Here is a 9,356-nt window from a genome sequence, read left to right as displayed (position 1 = left end):
GAGTAACGTGATTCAAAAGATTAGGATGTCTGGCCTTGTTGGAGTAGATAAAGCCTTGTTAAAGAAGTGTGTCCCTGGGGGCTGGGCTTTGAGGTCTCAGAAGTTCAATCTAGACCCAGTGACTCACTCTCTCTTCCTGCTGCCTGCCAATTTGATGTAGAACTCTCAGCTACCACTCCAGGACCATGTCTGCCTGTATGACACATTGCTTCATGCCATGATGACAATGGGCTAAACTTCTGAACTGTAAGCCAACACCAATTACATGTTTTCCTTTCTAAGAGCTGCCATGGTCGTGTTATCTCTATCCAGTAAGAGAAACCCCAAGACTAATGCCAAACAGTTTAATCAAACCTGAAGATAAGACAGACATATAATCAAGAATAGACTTTGTAGTAGGACTATTGTAATCAAAGAGTAAAATTATTTTAGAACCATTCTTCAGAAAAACTGAAAATCAAGGCTGAGAAAATATAAAATATTTGACTTTAGATGTGTTATTGCTAGAACCAAACTAAGTATCTTAAAAGAACAACAAAATATGATTTTCAATAGCGGAATCCACAATGTGTATTGTAGTACTGCTATTTGCTAGGTTTGATGAAGCATAAAGGTAGTCTAGTTTTAGAAGCAGACAGATGGTGTGTATATCAAAATTAGGTTATAAATATGTCCTTATGTTATTCCAAATGATATACATAAAATACAAATATGAATACTAACTTATATAATAATAAAAATAATCATTAATAAAAACCTAAGTGGAAATTCCAGAACAGAGATAATATTATTCAATATGAGAAAGTAGGTGGTAAGATATTATGACATCGTTAAAATAAAGAAAAAACAAAAGAAACAAAAAAATGATACTTAGAGGAAAAGGTAGATAGCAAAACAAAACAAAGGGTCTCAGTCATCTATGGAAAATACTTACAGTTCTGACCACGGTTTTGTTGTCTTTCATGAAAGGAAGCAATGCAAAGGATGAGTCAAAACATCCTTAATAGAGTGGTGTTATACCTTTATCATGAATTAAAAACATGATAAGACAGAGTAGAAATAAGTTTGTCGGATCTGGTCTACTAAATATGACAGTTCTTCCTCACATAAACCATCCCATTTCCTCATGTTAACCTCGCCACGCCCCCTTTTCACTCCTCCCCCCCTTTCCTCCTTTATTCTCTCCCACCCATCACTCTGTTTACTCAGGAGATCATGTCTATCTGTCCTTCCCCCGGGTAATCCATGCATGTCTCTCTTCGGACTCTCCTTGTTATCTAGGTTCTCTGTGGTCATGGACTATAGGCTAGTTATCCTTCATTTATGCCTAATATCCACTTATGAGTGAGTACATTCTGTGTTTGTCCTTCTTGATCTGGGTTACTTCACTTAGGATGATATTTTTTTCTAGTTCCATTAATTTGCATGCAAATTTCATAATGTCATTGTTTTTTTTTTCCACTAAGTAGTACTCCCTTGTATAAATGTTTCACATTTTTTTTTATCCATTCTTGGGTTGATGGGCATCTAGCTTGTTTCCAGATTCTGGATATTACAAATAATACTGCTATGAACACAGCTGAACAAACGTCCTTATGATATGAATGTACATCATTTGGGTCTATGCCCAAGAGTGATGTTGCTGAGTCTTTGTAGGCAGAGACTGCTTGTTTGTTCCCGACTGCCCAGATCCAAAATAATCTCACAGAAACTGTATTAATTAAAACACCATTTGGGCAGCCGTTTGGGTGTATTGCTAGCTTGCTCTTATATCTTAAATTAACCCATCTCTATTAACCTGTGCAACACCATGAGGTCATGGCTTATCAACAAGTTTCCAACAGACTCCCCCAGACTCTTGCAGGTGTCTTTCTCCTTAGTCAGCTACATGCCATCTCTCCGAGTCTGCCTTCCTTTCTCCTCTATCTGCTTGGAATTCCCACATTACTCTATTCTGCCCTGCCATAGGCCAAAACAGATTTTATTCATTAAGCAACAAAAGCAACACATATACAGAAAAGCATCCCACACCAGGTCTTGAGGTAGATTGATTTCCAGTTTTCTGAGAAACTGCCATACTGATTTCCAAAGCAGCTGTACAAGTTTGTACTCCCATATTCTCATCATGTAAATTAGGACTTGAAGGAATTTGACCAAGGCCACATGGTTGTTAAATAGCAATGTTGGAATTTGAAGCCAGAAATCTCGCTGAAGAGAGTAACCCTTTTCTACCCTTTACACCATTTCTGTGAGCCAAATTTTAGAAGTTTCACTTGAAAATAAAGATGTCTTAACTATGAGCTTTTTAGCTATTCTGTCATTGAGAAAACTTTAAGATTCATATCACACCTCTGCAAGACATCATGACAAAAAGAGATAATGAAGTCAATAATTTTAAGGACACCCAAAACTATGCAATTCCACAAAGTTGTAAGATGAAAGAAAGCATTGTCTTCATGACTGAGAGGATTTAAATCAAGTCTGGCTGGCCATCCATCATCCCTAATGCGATCACTTGATGCTTCGGTACCAGGCCCACCATCATAAACAGACAATGCCATCATGGCTTCCAACACATGCCAAAGCCACCATAAAGAGTGTTGCAGCTGTAAGTATGTCCCCTATTTTGAAGAGAAGATTTACATTAGAATTATAAAAAATGACAGGGATTGTTGCAAGAGAAATGAGTATGCCATTCCATTTGATCTCTCTTACATGAAAAGACTCGGAACCATTCTCAGACCAGAGCAATGTATCTTCAAGTCATAGAAATGACTAAATTTTTACCTTAAAAATATACTTTCCTTTGCTCTGTGTTTAATAATTTTTTCCCTTTGTAGACCCACCAAACTGGTACATTTTTTCATATGTCTTTATTGATTTATATTTTATTTTAAAGTTCCTGTATGTCTCCTTTAATTTATAGAAATCTAATGTGTTCCCAAAATGTATTTAAGGATCAGCTTTTAATTAAAGAGAGTTCTCAATTATTTATTAAAAAGACAAAAGTTAATAGAAAATTCAAAATTGTATTATTTTCTAAAAGCACTTATCTGTGTATATATAAGTGATATTTGTATTTATATGACAAATTTTAGTGTTATTTCATAAACTCAATGTAATATTTCATTATATAAATGAAAATTTCACCTCCAGAGTATGTTATCAAACACTCTAGCAGAAAGATTTATGGAAAGAAAAGGCACTAATATGCCATTTGTGATGGAGAAGAGAGGAAAAGTTGGATGTGGAGGCTAATTCAAGGTTGAACTAGGGAGATTGGGGTCAGAAGACGCAAATCAATCTTAGATATATTAGGACAATTGCTTTCTCTCCTTTAAGAATACATACCCTTAAAAGATTTTATACAAAGCCTTGAGGAAGTGGGGGTAGTGTGATAAGGAATTGCTTCATTTATATGACAAATTCTGTTCACTGAGATTCTAATGTGCTTCCACGCAGAAGAAAACCCTAAAGTACAACACACTTCTGGCATGCTCTCAATTAATCATGAACTCTATTACATTTAATCAATCCAAGATGATTCACAAGGTACTCGAGTGTCTTGATATGCCTCTTGGTCCTGGTTGTGCATATTGAGAATCAATAGAGTACCATAGATACACAGGCTGCAAAATATTGTTCTGAATCAGTCATGGTGTTATTATACATCTTAAAAGTTGCTTTTCTCAGGAAATTGTTTCTAATAGCTTGCTGAAATTTTATTAACTCAAGCAGGAAAGAGAAATATTTGACACTTCAGCCTTATCGGAAAACTTATGCTTGTTTTAACTCACTGATAATAAAATTAGTTCATATTTTGTTTAATGGCACAATTTTCTCCTTGACTGAGAGTCCCTTGAAACCAAAGTGTGAGTCTGCTTTATGCCTATATTAGCAATGTCTGGTTATATAAAGTCATTAAGATTTGTCAGTTAAAAGAAAGGAAATTGATAGCATTTATTTACATGAAAGTTGCAAATATTTATTAATTCTTCAAATGATTTCAGCAATTTTAATGATATAATATTCTTCACAAGAAAGAACTAGACATTTTTCACTACTTATCTCAAACTCTGTCACCATATGTGTGTGTATGTGTGTGTATGTATGTATATATGTATGCATACATATATAAAATCACCATCCATCCTTGTTCTTATTAAGAGTAATGAGTGATCATAAGTACTGTTGAATAAGCAAGTATTTTGATATGGTGAAGAAAAAATATAGTCCACAACTTTTGTTTATTCCAAAGGTGGTTAAGGAATTTGGTTAAAATTCATTTTCTCTCTAAGAAATGGGCAAATGCGAACAATTACCTAGGTAGCTTATATAGTTTATATTCTTTTTAATCATTTTATAAACCCATTGAGAACTAATTCTAATCATGAATCCATCTTAGCCTGAGCTGGGAGTACTGTTTCTCAAAGGTGATCACCATGCTCCTTTTTTTGCTGTTAAGCACTGTAGCACCACTGATCAGTGCCAACAACCCTGGTTTACATGGTTACCTGTGTTCTAATGCAACCACATCACTAGAGGGCATGCTGATTAATCTTGATTGTCAACCTGATTGGATTGTAAAGTTCAGCTGAGCATCCCTTTACTTGTGTCAGTGAAGTTGTTTCCAGGGAAATATAAAGGGGGAAAGATCCACCCTGAATAAAGACAACACCACACTGCACACTGGGTCAAAGGAAGAAGAAGCCCAGGCACTCTCTGCCTTACAGTAGGGGAGATGCAAGATTACCTGCTATACCACACCCTCCTTCCATGATTGCATGAAACCAGAAGACTGAGATATTCTCTATGCTTATATTACATTACACCCTATACATTTATGTTATTATACACACACACACACACACACACACACACACACACACACACATATATATAAAATATTAAGTACATAAATAATACGTGATGGAGAAGAGGGTTGAATAACACAGTTTAAAAATGGAAAACTTTCTATGTGTCACCACTGGGGAAGAACAATTAATTGAGAATACAAGGAATGTAGGTGGCCTGAAGCAGCCTGTACAAAGGCTTAATTCTAAGACTATACCTCTCCCTATATGTTAGAGACTTAAGGGCCACACGCCTGATTCAGAAATGGAAAATACTGTAATTGCTTGAATCTGAAATGTTTCTCCTAGCGTCATAATCTGAGCCTTGTTCCATCCAGTAAGTACATTGAGGAATGCCAGTGCTTGAGGAGGAGGGGCCTTATGGGTGAACACAGACCATTTCATTTATTTTCTCCTCTTCTGTCTGCCACTCTGAATGCACAGCCATGGTACATTCGCATTACCATAGAATGAGTGATTCCCTTCACCATGCCTTTCCCGCTGTGGAAGATTTAATTTTACGAACCCATGAGTCTAAGTAAACTTCCCATTCTTTATGCTGATTCTGTCAGATACTTTGTCTCAGTGATAACGAAGTGTGTACTGATGAAGTGGTTACATTGCTGTGATTAATCTAACCACGTGGTTCTTGATCCTATGGAAACGGCTTAAAGAAAGACTGTGAATGAGTTGGGAGATGCATGATAGAAAATCTCTAAAATGTCATAGACAGCATGTAAAAGTCTTTCTATGTAGAGACTTGAAGGCTAGTAGGCTGATAGAAATGGGATCAGTGAACCTTGTTCATGCAGGGTTAGAGATAGAAACATGAATGCTGGGAATTGAGGTAAAAGTTATTCATGTAGCAAACTTGCAAAGTTGCTATGTATTCCAAAAGCATCTTAAAAATATGTGCGAACTAAGTTTAAAAATAATGGCAAACATAACATTTAGGATGATGTCGTATTGTTGTTTGTGGTTATTGCTCACTGAGAGATCTAAAAGTAAGTTCCCAGAAAAAAAAAAGAAAGAAAAACGTATAATATAAAAATGTAAAAAATAAAAGTTCAGCTTGATAAGGAAAGAAGTTTAAAGACTTAAAATTATAGACAAGTTGAGTGAAGGCACAGCCAGTACAATTGTTAAAATGCCAAACACTATCAAGAAGTTGTTCAGTTTCAACCAAAGACATGAGGAATGGATCCTTCAAAACATAACCCTACCCATTATAGGCTCCAGCTTGTAAAAATGTAAACATCTTTGCAAAACATTTATTTTAAAGAAGAGCACCATAAATGAAAGAGATACTGGATTCTCTGCTTCAAAATGAGTTTCGAGGAATGTTTATGTTTATGCCAGTTCAATCGCTTAGATACTCTGAGTCATGTGCCATAGTCCAAAGAGGTCCAGCTGCATCACAATCAGGTTAGCAGAACTTGGCATAATTTGTACAGTGTTGATTTACAGCAATAAAGTCTATAAGAATCACAGGGCTCAGACTCTGCCGAGAAGACTCCACAAGAAAAAAAATTGAGAAGCAAACAAATACAAAATGACCACAACAAGACCTAGCATTATGGTGAGATAGGTCCGTGTAAATTATGGGTAGATTCTCTGTAGAGAATTCCTGACACATGGAAGCTTGAGGGTGATTGTTGGGAGTATCTATGAGGTTCAATGTAGAAAAGTTTAATGGGAGAGAAAAGAACCACCCTAATTGAGGGCAGCGCCATTGATGGGGTGAAGTCTTGAGCAGAATAAAGATTATAAAACAATGTGAGCACCAGGATTTGCCTCTTTTTGTTCTCTGCCTTGGAACAGCAGTCCAGGTTATTAGCTATGCTGCCATGGACTTGCAGCCATGATAGGTGATATCTCTCTAAACTGAGATGAACACTTCTTCTCTCGGGTAGCTTTGGTAGGAAACTTGTCACAATAGTCCAAGAAGTCACTGATACCACGATGAAGCCTTTGGTGCAGTGGAGTCCCCAGGATACTGGAGATACCAAAAATGTTGGTTGCCTGCTGTTCAGAATGGAACTACCCCCAAAGAGAGGACATGTGGGCTGTGAATGGTCTTACATAGAGCTGAAGCAACTGATTCCATGAGCACAGATAATGGCTGCCACCATACGCCTGGATGTCAGGCTTGGGGCCACAGGACTGATGCTTGCTCTGACTGGTTTTGCTTTGATTCAGACTTTCCTTTTATCCCCTTTGTCTTAACCTTAGAATGAGAATATTGCTGTCATTATATATATGCACATATGTGTACAGTATGTAAATTTGCATATATTTGCATACACACATTATATATATATGGTTTCACATCTTGCATTTCTAGTTTTGGGGGTTTTGTTTTGTTTTGATTTTGTTTGCTTGCTTTTTACTTCTGAATAGTGATAGGACTGTTACAATGTACAATAATGACAACATTGGAAATTGGATTAAGTACGTTTTGTGTGAAACAGTAACCGTGAGCCCTTGTGGCCATGGACTAGAATGTTATCTTTGAAACAACCTTCTTATGCTTTTGCTTTAAGTGATTATTCCTCATTTTGTTACTATTTGTAGTGTGTGTGTGTGTGCATGTGTGTGTGTTTGTGTGCACGTGTGCACTCTATTTGTGAGCATGGGTGCATATATATGGGTATATGCTATTCTGCTGACTCCAGAGCAGCCAGGATGTGAAAGAAAAAAAGAGGAACTGACTTCAATAATATCTTCAAGGGCACATACTCACAGCCTAACTTCTCCTCACAGGGCCCCAATAAAGATTCCTCCACCTCTCAAGAGCACTGTAAGAGATCCAATAAGTTGTAAATGCAAGTCCTTTAGGCATCATCCATCCAAAATATACCTGCCACAATAAGCACTCGATGAATATATTATATATATGAATATATATATATTTATTACACAGTGTTTACCCTGGATATTCCAGCCAAAGCTGTTGGAAAATAGTTGTCTGTTTTAGCATCTTAATTTATTTTGATTTCAGACCGGTAGTGAGGAAGGAATACTGCCCTTGTGACTTTAAGAATGTTTGATCCACCGTGCCTAACAGAGGCACAGTGCATAACACTTCCAAAAGAGATCATGTCTGGAAGGAAAATACAATATCGAGTTGCTTTCTGTATGCTTGTGTTGCCAACTAGTGATTTTTTTATTTGTTCAGTTTGACTTAAAAAGACCTCAGTACATTTTCCATATACACATCATCATCAATATGGTCCTAAAGAGATGACAAACTATATGCCTGTAATATTATATATCGTTTACAGACAGCACTTTCTATTTCTTCGAGAAATTGTAAAGATCTTATAGTTATCAGAGTGATCACTTGTCTTTCATGAGGTCAAGGATTAATAGGGATCATGAGATCCTACACAATAGTCAACCAAGATCTTATGTAGAGATATGGGTTCAAGTTCATCCCTGCAAAGACACAGACAGAAGGATGCTTTTTTACTTAGCTACCAAAGACCAGCCAGACACATTAAGATTTGGATCTTGAATTCACAGCTTTACACTGTTGCTGAATAATGGCAGGTGAAGTGGTAGATGGTGCATGATGCATTGTCAAATAATAGCAAAGTAGCATTAAGCACACAGATGCAAGGAGGAGTTGTTTAACATAGATGTGTAAAGCATTTTTAAAAAGGAAATTCTAGAGTCAGTCTCCTGAAGACATTAAAGAATAAAAAAAAAAGGCGGATGTGATGTGAGACTTAAAGGATCAGCTGAAAAAAAAAAACAACTACTGTGATAGATTATAATGACGTAAAAACTGCAACTATAATAACAGATGCATATGCATCTGGTACACACACACACACACACACACACACACATCAGTGACTTCTTGGTTAGAGAGAATTAACCTAAGTTAAAGGCATAGAACTGCACAGGACATACAACATAACATATAATAAAAGCTGTTTGCAAAGATGTTGAAAAATAGGGCAAATGAATCTGGCGATGTAAAATGTTTAGAATAGTTCCTAGTTCAAAAATAGTCACCCAGACTGAGTTAGTAGTGGTGGTAAATGGGGTGATGGCAGTGTTTCATTTACTGTTAAAGTAATGCTAAGCCTACTCGTGATAACTGGATTGTTCGGAATACTTTAAATGATTTTCTATCTCAAAGGACTGGTACTGATAAACAAACATTTAAGTTACTATTTCTCAGTGTCTTTCACATAGAAATATCTACGTGTCTGACACTAAGTTTTAAGCACAGTAGTTTTTGCATGAATAGGCTATTTCTTTGGTAGAATATAAAGTAATTTTGGGCTGGAGAGATGGCCCAGCAGTTAAGTGCATTGCCTGCTCTTCCAACGGTCCTGAGTTCAATTCCTGGCAACCACATGGCAACTCACAACCATCTGTAATGAGTTCTGGTGCCCTCTTCTGGCCTGCAGGCATACACACAGATAGAATATTGTATACATAATAAATAAATATTAAAAAAGATCACTTAAGAAAACAAAGTAATTTCAA

This window comes from Microtus ochrogaster, chromosome 24 (genome assembly GCF_000317375.1).
Source record: "Microtus ochrogaster isolate Prairie Vole_2 chromosome 24, MicOch1.0, whole genome shotgun sequence".
Lineage (NCBI taxonomy): Eukaryota > Metazoa > Chordata > Mammalia > Rodentia > Cricetidae > Microtus > Microtus ochrogaster.
The sequence above is the reverse complement of the archived record's forward strand: the minus strand, read 5'-3'. Positions refer to the sequence as shown.